Source organism: Hyaena hyaena, unplaced genomic scaffold, assembly GCF_003009895.1.
Source record: "Hyaena hyaena isolate Hyena2069 unplaced genomic scaffold, ASM300989v1 scaffold_114, whole genome shotgun sequence".
Lineage (NCBI taxonomy): Eukaryota > Metazoa > Chordata > Mammalia > Carnivora > Hyaenidae > Hyaena > Hyaena hyaena.
In genome coordinates this window covers 3,297,357-3,312,998 of record NW_024080746.1, presented here as the reverse complement: position 1 = coordinate 3,312,998, position 15,642 = coordinate 3,297,357, and the positions used below count along the sequence as shown (strand labels likewise).

The 15,642-nt window shown below is 37.8% G+C and overlaps 1 long non-coding RNA gene across 1 annotated transcript; it reads right to left on the bottom strand.

Moving 5' to 3' along the window:
* Nucleotides 1-1,233: 1,233 nt before the first annotated feature.
* LOC120234699 lies at nt 1,234-13,339 on the bottom strand. The gene is made up of 3 exons (XR_005529168.1): nt 13,241-13,339; nt 6,241-6,316; nt 1,234-1,547 (listed from the first exon to the last, which is right to left on the bottom strand). It is a non-coding gene; the product is annotated as an uncharacterized LOC120234699 (long non-coding RNA).
* Between the last annotated feature and the right edge of the window lie 2,303 nt (nt 13,340-15,642).

Genomic DNA, 15,642 nt, shown 5'->3' with positions numbered 1-15,642 from the left:
TGTTCAAAACAGAAAATAAATGGTGGAAAAGCCACATTCTAGGTTTCCTTTAAATCTATGTTCCCAACTATTTCTAAAAACTGTATTTTTAGTTTTAAAATAAGTAGGAGAGAAATGTGGCCTCTTGGGGCTCTATTTAATGCTAAGAGATAATAATTTATCTTGAAAGAATTAATACAGCTTCTAATGTGCCTTATATATTTTCAAGAAGTAGCTTATGGTGTGGGAGTTTAGCTTCTTAAGACCTAATTTTTCTGCACATGGAATGCTTATTTTAGTTTCTTTTACCTAAAGAGACCTTTAGAACAGTCATCATTTTTTTATTCTCTAAGCTACGTTTCGTTGTCAAATCATATTTTACATGAACACAGCAGAAACATCAAGTCACATCCTCAGGGAGAGAATCTCATTCCATCTCCAGACCAAGAAGGATTAATCACAGATAAGTATAAGGTGAAGCTATAGCATCTTATAATATCACTAAAATATCTTTACGTAAACAGAGGGCCAAGAACTTTCAGAAATAAGGAGAGAAGCTCTCATATTGAAGCTTACATTAGAAATAAAATCTGCCTCCACAGGAAAAGTCTCTAGGGAAATTTAGGGGGTGGGCAGGGGGGTATGTACATAGTCAAACACCATCCACAAAACCATACAGAATTTCTGGAAGGAAGGTGACACCCCCTTCTTCAACATTTTTGGATCAGTGTGTCTCCTATATTTCATTTCTCCTGTTTTCTCTTTTTCTTCATAAGAATTATACTTTTGTTAGTATAAAAACCTTATATGAGGTAAAATAAGTTTCCCAAAGTCCTAAATTAAACCTTCTATAATGTCTTTTTTTAAACAGTCATAACAAGAACAACAACAACAACAAAAACCAGTCATGTCAAGAGTTTTTCAACCAGCAAACAACTCATAAAACCTTCGTAGTCCATCATATGGACAATTGTATGTTAAATAAAAAGAAGGAAGCAAATTCCATGTATGCATATTTCTATGTATGTATGTACATGCAAGCCATGCATGTATGTGCAATCTCTTGCTTTACGGGTCTGTTCAGAAGGAATTCACAATGCAGGGATTGGTGTTTTGGAAAGTCTGGGGGAAAAAGGACAGGAACTGGGAATAAGCACTTTGTAACTCTTATTTTGCTTAGGTAGGCAAATTGCATAAGTAAATAATTATAAAAGTATGCAAAAACATTTCTTTTGGTCTGAATGCACTGGTTAATGTTCGAGTGATAAACAACACAAAAATCATGGTGATACATCAAGAAAGGTAGCTACCTTGCTCCTTCTCTATATCCGTTGCTTATCAGCAGGGGGTACTCTGCAGATTTTATTTCTCTGAATCAGAGCAGCCATCATGTTGAATATGGCTGGTTACAGTGCCAGAGAGAAGGGAGAAAGCTCTAGAGATTTGTTCTAGAAGTTAAAAGCTCCGTACCACAATGGCATATTTCCATTCATAATTTATGGTCCAGAAGTCATCAGTTCATCACACCTGGTCCAAAATCGATCAGGAAATACCATTCTACCAGTTGCCTAGAAGGACAAAAGAACCTGATTTGAGTATTTTGCACTGATGACTCCCTCTCGTATGCACTTTGATCCTGTCAACGGGTCCTCACTACCAGTGCAGACAGAAAGACAACAAGGGTGGCAAGTTTAGGCAACATGCCTGGCATCTCCTTTGGAGGAGAGAATACTCAATTAACTCTACCTCTTTGTCCAGCACTGTCAACCACTTCTCATCATCCTGAGTCACTTTATTGTACAGCCTGACAAATTGCCTGGCTCATCCCGGAGATTATGAGCTCCCTGAGAAAATTTACCATTTCTCATTCCTTTCAGCACAGGGCCTGACATATTGTAGGTACTCAATAAATTTAATAAGTAAATGAATGGCTCTCAGAATGTCTGGAAACTTTTAATCAGAGGGCTCAATAAGATTTACACCACACTCAATTTTTATTATTTCTTATAAACAAAACTAAACTTTAGATTTTTATAACATCGCTTTAGTCCGCTTTTAGAATTAACCGTTTTGATAGATAGTTATTGTCTTTACACTCAAGCTATATTATTATCATATTTGATGTCACAATTAAAGAGATTGTTTTGCAAATGGTGCATGTTAGAAGCCAATACCTAATAACAAGAACTGATTTAAAGTGAGAATTCAGTGTCAAAGATGATCTATATCATGCAGCCTAGAGATTTAGAGATCTAAAGATCTTTTAAATTATATCTCAGAAACAGATACATGTACATTACAATACAACTGGTCTCTAAAAAGTGCATCTTTCCTGTCCCCTCCTTTTGCTTGATATTTCAAATAAATATTGGATCCACCTTACCATGTGAGTGAAGCACTGAGCTTTGACTGAAGGTTGAGAACTGTGCCCTTCCTTCTTACACAGAGAAAGGAAAATATAACCTAAGCATCCACTATAGGGCCAATTATAGACAAGTTAAGTTAGGTAAGGACTTATTCATTTTAGAAATGAACACAGGAAAGATGTTACTAAAGCTTCAGGAGCTTCACTCAAACATGGCGGAATCTTGGGGCGCACGGGTGGCTTAGTCGGTTGGGCGTCCGACTTTCGCTTAGGTGATGATCTCGCGGTTCGTGGGTTCGAGCCCGGCATCGGGCTCTGTGCTGACTGCCAGCTCAGAGCCTGGAGCCTGTTTCATAGTCTGTGACTCTCTCTCTGACCCTCCCCTGGTCACGCTGTCTCTCTCTCTCTCTCTCTCCTAGAAATAAATAAAAAAACATTAAAAAAAACAACAACAACAACCAAAAAAAAAAAACAACATGGCGGAATCTTGCCTTTGGAATTTTGCTTTCCATAATGTTCTTTCCATTAATCCCTTAGATGATGAATGGACCCAGAGATGGCAAAATCACTTCAAATCTGAGTGTGTATAAGAAGTAGCCAACAATAAAGTGTGGTAACTAAGGTACTTTGTTAACTGAATATTGCAACTTAATGAAATATAATTGGCTTAAACCATTCTCATCCTTATCCCCTGCAAAAACAAGATAGGGAGACAAGTGATGGGGAGAGACAGGCTTTCATAAATGCTAAGTCTAAATGTAGGGCAGACTTCAGGGAAGACTTGACTTAACAACTCATGTAAGAATACTAGGAATCTTTTCTTTTTCCTTGTAATCACTCTAACTGGTCTTTCCAACTTCCTAGTCAAGTGACAGTGTCATTTAGTTATTACTGTTTAATAAAGCACCACAAAACCAAATGGTTTAAAAGAGAATGACTTATTATTTCTCACAATACTGTTGGCTGGCCATGGTTCCTCTAGTGCACTTTCCAGTGCAGCTTCATCAAGCTCAGGTTCAGCTGAGTTGGAAGTTCCAAGATGGCCTGACACACAGGTCTCATAGTTGAAGTTGGCTGACACCTTGAACACCATAGATCTCTCTCTCTCTTTCTCTTTTAAAAAAAAAAAAATTAATGTTTTATTTATTTCTGAGAGAGAGAGAGTGAGACAGTGTGAGCAGGGGAGGGTCAGAGAGAGGGGGAGACACAGAATCTGAAACAGGCTCCAGGCTCTGAGCTAGCTGCCAGCACAGAACTCGACATGGGGCTCAAACCCACGAAACGTGAGATCACAACCTGAGCCGAAGTCGGATGCTTAATCAACTGAGCCACCCAGGCACCCCTGTCTCTTTCTCTTTAAGTTTACGTATTTTTGAGAGAAGGACAGAGCATGAGTTGTGGACAGGTAGAGACGGAGGGAGACACAGAATGTGAAGCAGGCTCCAGGCCCTGGGCCATCAGCACAGAGCCTGACTCAAACTGATGAACTGCAAGATCATGACCTGAGCCAAAGTCAGATACTTAACCAACAGAGCCACCCAGGCACCACCTCCTCCCACCTTTTTTTTTTAAAATAAAGTTTATTTATTTTTGAAAGCCATGGATCTCTTCCTTGGAGGATGATATACCAGTGATGAAGCCAGTGAGCTGGCTCCTTTACATGGAGGTCTTAGGGCAGAGTTCCACAAAAATAGTGAAAATGGAAGGCACATGGCTCAGTCTCAGAGTTGTACAACATCACTGCTTTCATCTTCTGTTGGCCAAAGCAAGTTTTAAAACCAATTAGATCCAAGAGGCGGGAAAGAGCATCCATATTTTGCTGAGAGCTTTGGAAAAGGTGCCATAAGGGAGCTTGGCCACAGAAAGGTTTGAGTAACTCTTCTATTGCGTCCAAAGAGTTGCTTTATTTCCAATAAAGCATATTTTCACTTAATACCATATTACTCAATGACTGGCAGCGTATATTGTAGTGGTTCTTGCACAAGAAGGGCGAGAGATTAATTCCTTTACCTGAAACTCTGGCAAATATCTGACCCATCTCTTGAGCCAAGAGAATAGGACTTAAGTCAATTAGAAGCTAACACCTGCAGCTATGAGTTGAACAAGCAATACTTAATCTATATGGTTGATAATTAGAAGCGGTGTTTTAACAAAGAAGATTAGGGCATTTCTTCCAGAATAAGGAGGATTAAACACCATGTTTCAAAAGCAAATGAAGTTCATTGTGCACTGCTAGGAAATGAGAGGGAAGTTTAAATCACGCAACATAAAGCACTAGTGCCTTTTCTCTCACACCATTCCTCCTTCCTTTTTGGCATTTTGCACTTAAAACTATGATAATATGAATTAAAAGCAGTCATCCTTTGTATATTCTTTGTATGACCTTACTCATCCTCTTTAAGCCTCAGTTTCTTCAAAGAATATGAGTAATGATCATGATAAGGATGCTGGGGGATTAAATGATAAAATCTATGATAAATAACTAGCAGAGTATTCTGACATTTATAAAAATTCCTGAGTCACCTGCATGCTATCAGCCTCAACATCGTTACTGTCATGTTAAAACAAAACAGCATAGTAACAATGATCTACAAATATATTTATTTTCTAAATACTTCCCTTTGACTGAATATGTTTACTTTAAAATGTGTTATTACATTTCTAAATGTGAATCATTTCAAAAAATAAACACAATTAGGCTTCCCAAAAAAAAAAAAAGTGAAATAGCAAAATCCTGTCTGTGTTATGCTGAACCAGTTTTCACAGGTGCATTCTAGAAACACACATGATACTCCAGAGCTTTTAAAGAAATTTTATAACCACAGGTATAGCATAATCTAAATCCATCAAAAGTCACTTACTATAAGTCTGCACATTTGAAGTGTACTCACAGAATGATTTTGCAAAGAACCAGGGAATACTGCAGCTCAGGAAGTTTAAAGATGACCTAGATTGTGTACTGGAATCGTTTCAAAATTGGCCAAAATGGCCTAAAGCAGCGCTGAACAGGAAGTTTTCTCTGAATTTAAACTTGAAATATGTGCATGCTTTTGATTACACATTTCTATAATATGACTTCCATGCCCTTATACAGAGTTTTAAATGACAGAATAGAAAATGGATACAAGACAGCGTCAACAGATAGGCTTAACTCTGGCTGGGGATCTTGTTTATTCTCTCACTTTCCTATTTCCAAATTTCACTTGATCTTCATTTCAGGTTTTAGTTCCCTCTTGATTTGATTATTGAGGATTGAGACTTCGTTTTTAAAGTAACATAAGAGCCGAAAGCCTTTCCCTTTCAATCGCGTTTACTTGGGGCATACAGAGACATCTCGGTAGCTCTATCCTCAGGCCCTACTTCCTCCCAGTAGCCAGCACCACTTAAAAGTATGAGAGCAGCTTGCATTAGCTCTAACATGCAAGCTCTCTCACTGCCTCCGAGACACTTGGGCAATTTATGATCATTTGTTGCAAAGAGCCTCTGCCATTTCTCTCAGCCAGAAGGAAAATAGCATTCCTCCTCGATTGCTTCTCAAGGACTCAGCTAATGCAGCCCTGGTGCTCTTCTCTGGATAGAAATATCTACAAAGGCTTTGAGAGCTCAGATCAAGTATTTTCACTGCCAGCCACCAAAGGCGTTCTGCCCCCTGCCTGCCACAATTACAGGACTTTCTAGCTAGCAGAAATAGGCTATCTGAAATTTCTTCTAATGCTCCTGTCAATATTGAACTATGGATTGCCTGACAAAAGAGTCGTTCTTTTCCCTTAGTGGTTCAAGTGCATTGTGAAGGGTCGTTAAGAGTCGGTGTCAATCTGGGACATGAGGCTTAGGGGCTCTTCTATACCCAATCACTAATGGCCCCCACTCTGTGCTATACAGAATTGTTGACTTACTGCTGGGTAGATTGAGGGGATACTTGTCCCAGAATGTGTACCTCTTGCAGAGGATGAGAAGACACCAGTCAAGGAGCTAGGAAGAAAGATTGGGACAAAGGAGGTTTTAGAACATGGGTGGTTATTACAGCAATGAAGTCTAGAAAGAAAAAAAAAGATTCTGCATTCATACATGTTAGTAAGGAGGGTGCTAATGGAATTGGCAGACCCTAATGCTTCGAATGGCTTTTCTATTCTTTAATAGGAAGCTATCTGAGACTATTTGAGAGTTCCCCAGACCTGTGGGTTCAAAAAGAAAGTGATACCTCAATGTACACAATGACTTTCCCTTAAGTTAGTAGAACTTCTTCAAAGCATTTCTTTATTGAAAGTCACCCAGTCATTCTGTATTTCGAGAACCACAATTTTACTAGGTTTGAGATTTGAGGACCCACATTGTTAAAGATAATGTAACTTACTCCTGCATTGTACAGTTAACTTGCAGAGAATAATTAAAAAGAGTGTGAAGATTATGAGGAAAAAGCCTGTGTCTCTGCTATGCATCATTAGCTATATAGGATTTCCAATTTATGTAACAATGAGACCAGTTAAGTGGTTGTTCACCTTAAATCTCTGTTTTTTTAATAGTCGGCCTATTTTATAACTACCACTTACTCAATCATTATTAGCTAATCCACTTGAGAAAAATTGTTCTCTTTGTGAATTCTTGGAAATATAGAAGCCACAATATTATTGTCTCCATATTTTTCCAAATGGAAAATACAAGATCAACCCTTAGCCCTTCAAGTAGCACTAATGTAAATGCTATTAAAGTCTAGGAGCTAGAGAAAGAGTAGAGAACAATAAGAATCTTCATATCTATTGAAATGCAAAATGTTTCAAAACCATTTTCAAACAGAGAAACCGTTCTTTAATTATTTTGAGTTCTGTCTGTCTCTCACAAAGCAAAGAAAAGCAAGAACCAATCTCAAGGGTTATTCTGTGAGCTACTTTCATTTCACATCAAATATTCACTGAATGACTAGGAACAGGGGGAGGAGAAGACAGACCCTGCATTCCAGTAGCTTATCATGTGATGGAGGACACCAAATGCCAACAATCATCTATAACAAGAGGAAAAAATGAATACAGAATAAATCAAGATATAAGTAAACATGGCACAGGGTACAAATGAAGGAATAATTGATTTTAAATGGGGTTGTTTGGAAATGCTATACAGAGGACATGGAATCAGAAAGGTAAACTCAGTGATGAAGAAAGAGATCACAAATATAGCAGAATGAAGGAAAAAAAAGTGAGAGAATATACACAGCTATGAACTGAACTTAGATGACTTATGCAGGGAATAAATTATAGAGTAGAATGACAGAAGCCTAGGATAACCATAGGGTGTGCTAAGACAGAAGCTGAATCATGAGGGTCTTCATTCAGAGGAATTTGTATGCAGTACAGATAGCATATATATTTTATATTGTGGTAAGATATACATAGCATAACATTAAAAAATTTAGCCCTTTTTAGGTATACAGTTTAGCGATATTATCTATATTCATATTACTGTGCATACCTCCAGAACCTTTTCATCTCCTGAAACAGAAATGCTATACCAACGAAACAAAAACTTCCCAACATCCTCCCCCCACCCGCAGGCCTTGAAACTACCATTCTACTTTCTGTCCGTATGAATCTCACTACTCTAGGCCCACATGTAAGTGGAATTATACAGAATTTGCTTTCTGTGGCTGGTTTATTCCACTTAACATAGTATCTTCAAGGGTCATCCATGTTATAGCATTATGTCAGAATTCTACTCCTTTTTAAAGGCTGGATAGGGGCGCCTGGGTGGCTTAGTCGGTTAAGCGTCCAACTTTCGCTTAGGTCATGATCTCGCGGTTCCTGGGTTTGAGCCCCGCGTCGGGCTCTGTGCTGACTGCCAGCTCAGAGCCTGGAGCCTGTTTCAGTCTGTGACTCCCTCTCTCTCTGACCCTCCCCTGCTCATGCTATCTCTCTCTCTCTCTCTCCTAGAAATAAATAAAACATTAAAAAAAAGGGAGGGGGGGGGAAAGGCTGGATAATATTCCATTGTATGTATATACCACATTTTGTTTATCCATTCATCCACTGACGACTGGGGTTGCTCAGTAACATGTTTTGGTTACTGTGAATACTGTTTCTCTAAAATTTAGTTTACACATATCTGCTCAAGTCTCTGCCTTCCAGTTTTTGGGGGAGTATGTACCCCAAAGTGAAGTTGCTAGATCAGAAAGTAATTATCTCTTTAATTTTTTGAGAAAACACCATACGATTTTCCATATTGGAGGCACCATCTTACATTCCCATCGGCAATGCACACAGTCTCCATGTCCTTACCAACATGTGTTATTTTCTGATGTTTCTTTATTTTTCATGTAATTGCCACCCTCACGGATGTGAAGTGGTATTTATGCAGGCTATTTTAATTGTTTTACAGAACAACATGGCAAGAATGACATTATTACCTATGTTTTAGAGATAAAGAAATAACCTGAGAGGCCTGAAATAACTTCTTCAAGTGTCTTCATTAGTAAATGGTACAACTAGTAGAATATTTGAAGTCAGCCATGTAAAAATGCAAAGATACATTTTTATCATGATAATATCATGGGTTTTATTTCAAAAGAAATGAATTAGTCTGTCTGACATATGTGACGGTAGATGCTTTACACCCCCACACTGTGCACAGCCTCATTTCTAATCCACTTGTCTTAACTCATCTCATACGTATTAATATGCCCAAGTATTTGAACTCATGATTTGTGTCCTCTTTGAAAACGTCTTTATACCTTTTTACTTCTAAGTATTCTTTCCTGAAATATGATATGGACTCTCTTTTGCAATTGGTTGTCTCATACCACCATGGAAAGTTTATATATGATTCACCAAAGCCCCAGGTGACAATACTAAGCAAGATTACCCAGAAATATGATTCTTGACTTGTTTTCTCTGGAACCTAGAATAATATCAAGGAAGAGTCAAACTTTTTATAAGATAATTTTGGAAGTTGTGGGAGCGTTAAGTAGTCCAGGACAGTAACTAAGAAGCTATTATTAAGAAGTAAAAGGCAGTGAAGATCTGTTCTAATGGATGAGTACCACACATGGATACAGAACTGATAGGAGTGGTTATATAGAAGATGAAGTCTGTTTGAAATGGATGGTGGCTTGTGATTCATGGAATGACAGAACTACTTGACTAGATAAAGGAACAGAAGTTTAAAGAAGTGAATATAATAAATCAATGTTTGGATCCCTAAAATGTAAAGTGAATGAGGAGATTTCTCTTGAAAAATATTATTTAGGGAAAAGAAGGTCAAGGATAGTTTGATGGTTAACTTTATGTGTCGGTGTGATGGGGCTACAGGGTACCCAAATATTGGACAAAAAAAATTTCTATGCAAGTGTTTTTGGGTAACAATAACATTGGAATAGGTATAGTGAGTAAAGTAGACCCCTCTCCCAAATGTGGGTAGTCTTCATCCAAGCAGTTGAAGGCCTGAATATTAAGAAGGCTAATTCTCTTATGAGTAAGGGGAAACTCCTCATGCCAGATTACACGAGCTTGGACATCAGTCTTTTTCTGCTTTCTCAGGAAACGGAAACATCAGACCTTCTCACATCTCCAATCTGCCAACTTTTGGACTATACTATACCATGGACTTCCCTGGATCTCTAGCTTGTCTATTGTAGATCTTAGAACTTTGCAAGCTTCCATACTCAGATGAGCCAATTTCTGAAATCAATCAATCAGTCCTTCCGGTTCTTCTTCTCTGGAGAACCTTGACTAATGTAGATCTAATTATAAAAGTCTTCTGCCATTAGGGCTTAAGAGGTAGGCAGAGAAGAGAAAAGGGATGGTGGGAATGAAGATACATTCAGTTAAATAGAAAGTCCTAAAAGGCAAGGAAGACAATAGTTTTAAGAAATAATATGATCCATAATATTAACAGCGACTGAAAAGTCAAAGAGAACAAGGTCAAGATAAAGCCATGGGATTTGACCACTGAGTATTTATTAGTGATTATGTAAGAACAATTTCAATGGAATAGTGGGTGCAGAATTGGATTGCAAGAGACTAAGCAATGAGCCTGAAATGAATAAACATAGCAAAGCAAGTCACCTATACTGCAGAGAATGCAGCTAGCAGACTTGGAGGGCAGTTTAAGGAAGGAAGAGGGTCAAAATTTATTTTGGCACCTGAGAGAGTTGAGCATATGGAGAAAGAGAGATAGAAAGTCAGTGGAAGAGACAAATTTGTAGTCCTAGAGGACGCAGAAGGGTAAAGAAACCACAATCACATAATTAGGAGGAATCTTGGGAAGTCATAGGGTAAAACATGGAAAAAAATAGGCACTTCTTTTGGGGAGACATCTTTGAGGAAGATGGTGAGTGAAAAGTCAGAATCACATATAGTTGGCACAGTAAACATACACCTTTAATAAAATGCAAAAATTCATGTGTCAAAATCAGATATAACACACAGCCAGGATAACACCAAATTAAAAACAAAACCAAAAACAAGACATTTGATATGTCAAATGGTTACTAGTTATTATGTCCCAAGAATGTCATAGTCCTTTATGCAGCATGCTAATAATTCCTCAAGACTAAGTCTATGAGATAGACTTGCAGTGTCCCTGTTTTAAAGATGAGAAAATTGGAGGATACAATGCTAAAGGATCTGCCTGAAATTGGTGAAGTGAAAATACAATCACTTGGTTAAGTAGCACAAAAGATGACATCTTTTCCCATACAACTATCATGTTCCAACAGGTAGCATTTTTGGAGGGAAAATACAGCAAAATACAGAAATTATACAGCAGAATATAGTATGTGTATAATGATTCACTGGAGGTTAATAATAACTAATATTTATTGTATACCTGTTATTCCACACAAGAGTGAGGGAATGAGAGGTTAGTACATGGGAGATAATTAAAGGAATAGTTGCTAATTAATGAGAAGCCCTTCCCATTTGCACCATGCAGGAAGTTAATATAATCATACCTGCCCACTTTTCCTAAACACAATTTTCCACATTCTGTGTATCAGCTCTCCTGTATCCTTTTCCTTTATGGCACATTCATTTCTCTTAGACACCAACTATTCCTTTTATGATATAACATATTCTATCCAGTACTATAGTTATTTAAGTTTACATTTACTGTTAATATGACTGAAAGGACTGATAGATTTCTGAAAATACTCAGCAAGTGCATATGTAAAGGTTACAGCGAATGTAAAATCAATAAAAGAATGAATGAAAAGTCAGTGACTTAAATAGAATATATATTTCCATAACAAGGAAAAATCAGTCATGTCTGCCTTGAGTTCAACCACTAGATTGTTCTAAGCTTGTCTAATGAAGTAAACAATAAGAAAAAAATATACAACTTCATTAGCCATAAAGTTCCAGCCAAAGAAATCACACACACACATGCACAGTTAGAAGGAATTTGATGAGAAATAGAAGCAAATTGTTCAGTCAATTAAGAGAAGTAAGTTAAAACTGACAAAAATATCACCATGGTGCTGGAAACACTGAGGGACAAAGAAGAGAAGAAGCCAACAAAGAATAATTAGACGTTAACTGCATGTGAGCAAAGTAGGTTCTGGTGTTTTCGTAAGTTTCAACTTAAGTGGCAGCCATTGCCAATCTCTGGAATCAAAGCAATTTATCATCCATGAACAACTGCCGGGGGAAGCATCACGAGGGACACACTGAGGCGGTGCTTGCACCAGCCCTGAGTTTTCATATGAAAGTACTGAATTTATCCTCAGTGTGGAGAGTTGCTTAAGCTCAGTGTCAAGGGAAAAGGCCCATCTTATTAGCAGTGATGTTATCTTGGTTATTGTAGTCTGTCATAGTCTGGAGGAGCCGGGAAGGAGAAATGCATGTAGCTGCAGTGGCAGACAAATTAGAATTTGGTTTTAAGAAGCCCTGTGTTCCTGACCTTGTAGTTTCCACATAAAGTGCCTAATTGAGACTGGAGTTTTGAGGGGCCAGAGATCACATCTTGAATCCTCACAAGTTAGAGTAAATGTGCTTTAAAACTCTGTGTATAAACAGTACAACTCTGTTTTTTTTTTTTTTTTTTTCTTTTTAAAGATGGGAAGTAGTCCCACTGTCAGCCTATGGAGAACACCCATAAATACATAATGAGCAGCTGTGTGCATATAAAAAAGCCTGCACACATCCACGAGACAAGGGGAATGCTTGGAATGTGGAAAGTAACTGGAGGTGCTCTGAAGCTGAGGGCACCTTTCAGAATTTTTTCAAAGGGCATATTCTAATGTACCAGGCGGGTTGCAATAAGGTAAAGGATCAGCAGCCTTCATAAGAGTGTAACGGCTGTTCACACGCTCCGCTAGAGCCTAATGTGACAAATGAATGGCTTTACATGCAGGCTTCAAAGCAGCCGGATGGATTAAAGTGACGGGGATTTTTATCACTGTTTAGACAATGGGTTTCTGTTTTCTCCTCTTGGACACAGCCTCTCTGTTGGAGGGTAAGGGGGATCAGTTTTAGTATAGCTTCCTTTAGTCAGAGTACAGGTATATATATATAGTGTATATATATATATATATATATACAGAGAGATATATATAGTATATATTATATTATATATTATATACAGAGTACAGGGATATATATATGGATACACAGGAATATACATAGTATATAATATATGTAATACATTTATATATAAATGTATTTATATACATTTATATGTATATACATGTATATATGTATTTATAGTATATACATGATATATAATATATACTCTATATAATACATTTTTATATAGTATATATTAATACATTATATATAATTGTATTATATATGATACATATATATTATATTTATAATATATATTTATAATAAATTCCTGACTATCGATATGCACCTGCCCCCATAACTCCACCACCATCCCTACCAACCTCATGCACACACACTATCTCACCAGGGCTAAGCATTGAAAGCACTAGAGTTTTGTCCAGGAAGCCTTGTATGGGGTCAGGATGAGAATGGAGTTAACTTCTTTTTCCAAAGTCTCTCAATATCTAAGTTTAGAAGTTAGTAAGAGAGTCTTTTGTGATCAAAGTAAGCTCTTAAACTCAGTTAAGGATGAGTCCATCTCCCAGTCTGAAGGTTGCAATGAGATCCAGCCTCTGTGTCTGGAAGGAGAATAGAGAGAATAAGCCAGAGTATGATACAGATCTATTTATTACAGACGCTCCGTACCTCAACCCCATGTATTGGTGCACCTATATTTTGTTATGATCATTTTTAATCACAGAAAATTGAAACAATTTTGCAGTAACCATCCAGACTTAAAATAACCAACTATCACCTAAAAGTAACATTTTACTGTAGTTGGTTTACCACATATCTATTTATCCATCCATCTCTCTCCTTGTCCATTAAGTCAAATATCAATGTATTTCTTAGCAATTTTCAGACATTAGTGAACTTTCCTCTAAATACGTACTCAAAGGCATCATTTATAGAGTTTGTTATTTGCTTTGGTGCTGGGAGCCGCACCAGCCTTGCTGGATGAGAGTCACAATGAGGAAATGGCAGCGTTTGCACAGCTCCTGCCATGAGAAACGAAAACTGGTATCTCCTTCTGCTACTACTGGCTCATGTTGGAAATGAGGCTGCTGGTATTGACCAGGCCTCACAATATTCCAAATCAGACCGATATTCCCCACATAAATAGCTCATAAGGAAAAGCATATTCCTGTCTCAACTAAAGAGATTTTAGATGAAAGCACTGTAGATGTTTGTCAAAAGGCTCTTACTATGGGCCTTGTAGACCCAAGACTTAGATAGTAAAGGGGGTTAAGAACACAAGAGTTACAATTGAGACTGGCCCCGAGACAAAGAGCCTAATCTAGAGTTAAGGAACAGATAAGGGCAGAACTTAAGCTGATACTTACACTTTTTCTAACTGGTGATGTATGGCAGTCCCTTTCCTAAGGCTTACTTTCCGCAAACACCCTCCCTTACACTGGCGGCTGGGATGCGGATAGATAAGAGTAGCTAAAACATAACCCAAAAACAAAGGCCGACACATTTAGGGCCTCCATGGTATTTACACATTCAGCATCAGGTCAAAAAGGTTTCCACAAACAACTTATTAACCAGTTCAAAACATTGGTCCTCTCGTGAGGCAGACAGAATGACTCCTAGCCTATCTATATACAACTTAATCTATGAATTAATCTTAGTGTTATTAACTTAGAGCAAATATGTATGTTAACCTGTTGTTCACTAAGAAATCCTGTTATTTTCCTTAGTTGTAAGATTTACTAAACCTCACTTTGATTGGAGTAGTTCTGCAAGAATACTTCTATAAAACCTGTTTTTGTACACTTTCCAAAGCATCTTATCACAAAGATTTTTCCATTGTAAAAATTCCTTTTTCTGATCTCACGTTATCATTTGACTTATAAATAAAGACACCAAAACCGACATGACAGAGATGCCTGCCTGGTGATCAGAAAGATTCTCGTGGCTCTCTCACTCTCTCGCAGACACCATCCATCCTTTGGGGACCCCTGGACCGGCTGGAGTGGGTCTCCAGCACTTTGGATCTTTGTTTTCTTTTTGAGGTAAAATTTATATATGATAAAACATTTACATATGTATATAAGTTGAGTTTTTGCTCATTTACATACCTATGTAGCAAAAGTCCCTATCAAAATGGAGAACATTATATTTTACATGGCAAGGTGGCAAAGGTGAATTAAAGTAGCAGGTGGGATTATGGCTGTGAATCAGGTGAATTTAAAATAGAGAAATTATCGTGGATCATCTAAGTGGGCACAGTGTAATCACAGGGGTAAAGTGGAAGAGGAGGGCAGAGAAGTCAAAATCAAAGAAATAGAATCATGAGAAAGAGTTGACCAAACACTGATGGCTTTGAAGGTTGAAGGGGGTCACAAGCCAAGATCTCTGGGAAGCCTATATAGAAGCTAGATAAGGCATGAAAATTAATTCTTCCCTAAAGCTTCTAGAAAGGAACACATCTGCTGACATAATTGACTTTAGCCTGGCCAGGCCCATTTTGGACTCCTCACTTTCAAAAATGTTACATTAATACACTTGCCTTGTTTTATGCTGCTAGGTTACGGGCAATGTGTTACAGCAGCAATGGGAAACCTATGCAATTCTTTTGCTTAGTAACATTTTTGAGATGCATCCCATGTAATTGCACCTATCAGTCATTTGTCCCCTTTATTTATGCTCCTTTTGACGGAACCTGGACTGTTTCCAGCTGTAGACTATATTGTTGGGTCACAATTCTGTGCGTGTTTAAAACAGCTACCACCTGATAGAGTTGTGCAGGTTACATTGTGA